The following is a 2704-nucleotide window of genomic DNA, read 5'->3' on the forward strand; positions in this document are numbered from 1 at the left end:
GGGCAGGTGCTGCGGCGACAGCCTCACCTGGGCAGGTGCTGCGGCGACAGCCTCCCCTGGGCAGGTGCGGCGGCAGCCTGCGGGCTGCTGAGCCCGGCACCTCTGGGTGCATCCCGGAGGTTCTGGGGCTGATCCCGGCACCATTGGGCACATCCCTGGAGCACGGGGCCGAGCCCAGCACCGCCGGGTGCACCCGCAGTGCCCTTGGGCTGCCCTGCTGGTCTGTGGAGGAGACACTTCCCTTTCCTGCGGAGGTTGTCTGTCCACATCCAAAAACCTGTCCTCAGGGTCAGGCTGTGCACACAAACACGCCTGTGGGGTGTTACCGACCTATGGGGCATTAACACCGATCAGTTTACAGTAGTAAACACCAAGCCTCATTCTCAAGCTTTCTAATAAAAGGCAACCATTATCACACTTATTGTCAAACATGCACTGAGGTTTTCAGGTGCTTGATTATGGAATCTGGAAGAAACTGGATAATACTCAAACCTCAGGACAAAAGTTACAAGAACTGGTAGTGCTGGGGGGGGGGGGAAATTCTGTCTTTTAAAGCAAGGATTTAAGCAGCATCTGAGTGGGCCTTACTGTATCTCTTCCCTTCCACAGAGTTGGCGATTGAATTATCAGTGCAAAGTGGGGCAGGTGAGGGGATACGTTCCTTGTGAAAATCTTTTACAACTGCAAAACCAACACATCAGCGTTTATGGGACAATCTGCAGCTCACACGCCCTGGGAGGGCATCGACCGACCTCTGTCCCCTAAAACCTAAGCTTATATGGAGGTCATCCTGATAGTTGTTCTATTTTCACAAACTCTTATCAAAGAACTTTTCTCCTTGCTTGATGCAAATGGAGGAAAGGAAAGAAGAGAAGGGAAGGGGAAAAGCCGCTTTCCTGCTTGGGGTTAGTTTCCTGTGCCCTGGGAAAGCACGGACAGCAGCTTTGTCTGCCTGGGTTTGGTCACCAGGTCATCAGCCTGAGGGGCTCCCAGCTGTAAAAGGTTGGGGTGTCCTGTGCTCTCCCAAGGACAAGGGAAACTCTTGTCCTCTGCTGATTTTAATTCCTCAGTGTCTTCGTTTCCCTTGGCAGGTTGTCCCTGACCACAGACACCAGCCAGCCCGGGGGCAGGTCCCAGCAGTGCTGTGCTTGATGGCTGATGGTGCACAGGTGGCTTAACAGCTGCTTTCCCACTGCTCTGACACTGCTGGAATGCCTGTGACCTTACCAAGGCCCTTAGGTAGCCTTTGCCTTTCCCCCCACAATATCTAATCACCCCCACCCCCTCGGGTTACAACAGGATTGTGCATGGGCCCAAACCTTTCCTCACACCTGTGTCTCTGCCATTGCAGCTCACAGAGGCCCAGAGTCCCCTGCTGAGGAGCAGTGCTAAGTCAGGGTTTGCCAAATCTTGGGCAGTGTTGGTGGTTGCATCTTCGGCTTTGCCCGGCCCAGAGCCAGGCATGGCAAGGCTCCCTTGGAGCTCAGAGGTAAGTCAGGTGTCCTGCAGGTTTCTTCCAGAGCTAGAATGGTAAAACTCCTCTCAATGGAGAAGGGAGAGGACAGCCCTCCCAGATGTAATCCCAGCACTGCTTTTGTCAGTTTTTAACTCCATTTCTCAGTGGATTTGCCGGTACTTCCCCCTTCCCCCTCAAGTCCTTTCCAAATGTTGGCAGAGAGGGGTATGAACCAAGCCGCTTCTGTCCTGGGTCTCTGCTTCCTTGCTGCTCTGCAGAGACCTTCCCTAAACTCTGGCGTTTATTTTCTGAGGAAAGTGTCTCCCTTAATCTTTGTCTTTCAGGGTTTAAAGAACAGGGCTTTGAAATTCACACCGGATCAGCTACTAGTGGGCTAGAAGGTGCTCTAAAAATAAAGCAATAAGGTCTGGAAGCCTGAGGTTGAAGTGATTGGCACTGCTTTTCAGTTACCAGCTGACAGAACAAACACCACCCTGGCTAAGAAGCCAGTTAATTCCAAACTGATTGCCAAGAGCATGGGGGCTGGAAATGCTCACCCATCCAGACCTGTCCCACTGCCTTATCCTAAGGGACACCAGCTGCTTAGAAGAAAAACATGATCCCAGGTCTTACACTCCGGAAATTATCCCCAGTCATTTCATCATTACCAAAGGCTTAAGAAACCAGAAGCAGTTAGCAAGGACGGACAGAAAGCTGTAGTGGTTTTGCCAACTGTGTGGATGCGTGTTGTAACCACTAATTGCCCGGGAAGCCACGGAACAGGCTCGGCAGCAGAGCATGAGGCAAGTGGGAAGAAGAGCCACAGTCTGGCTGCCTTCACGGTGCTCTCCAAAGCTCTCTTGGATCTTGTCACCACTGGACAAGAAACACCTTTCATGAAATTAAAAGAAGAGAAAGAGCCTGACAGCACAGTTCTTTGTGAAAGGAGCCCTTTGAAACTTCTCCTTAAAGTAAAGCTTCAGAAGAAACCTGGAGTTTGTGTAGCACAGTGCTGGGGTGGGGAGAGAGGAGAAGGGTGTTTAAAGGTTCAGGTTTAAACACAGCAACTCAGATGCTTAATTGCCAGCTGATCCCAGGAAAAAAACCCCAAACAAACAAACTAAGAAGTCCCCCGAATTTGACGGCAGTTCTTCCAAGCCTGCCCTTATCCAAATCCACCACAGAGGGATGCTGTGGTCCGCGTTTCCATCAGCTGTCGTCTTGCCCGCTGGCCCAGGACCCGGCAGC

General features: G+C 51.9%; 1 protein-coding gene across 1 annotated transcript in view; it reads right to left on the reverse strand.

The window, feature by feature from the left end:
- FAAH2 (fatty acid amide hydrolase 2) overlaps positions 1-2704 on the reverse strand; it is a 16047-nt gene that overhangs the window by 7911 nt on the left and 5432 nt on the right. The window lies entirely within an intron of this gene.

This window comes from Manacus vitellinus, unplaced genomic scaffold, assembly GCF_001715985.3.
Source record: "Manacus vitellinus isolate BGI_N305 unplaced genomic scaffold, ASM171598v3 scaffold_62_pilon, whole genome shotgun sequence".
NCBI lineage: Eukaryota > Metazoa > Chordata > Aves > Passeriformes > Pipridae > Manacus > Manacus vitellinus.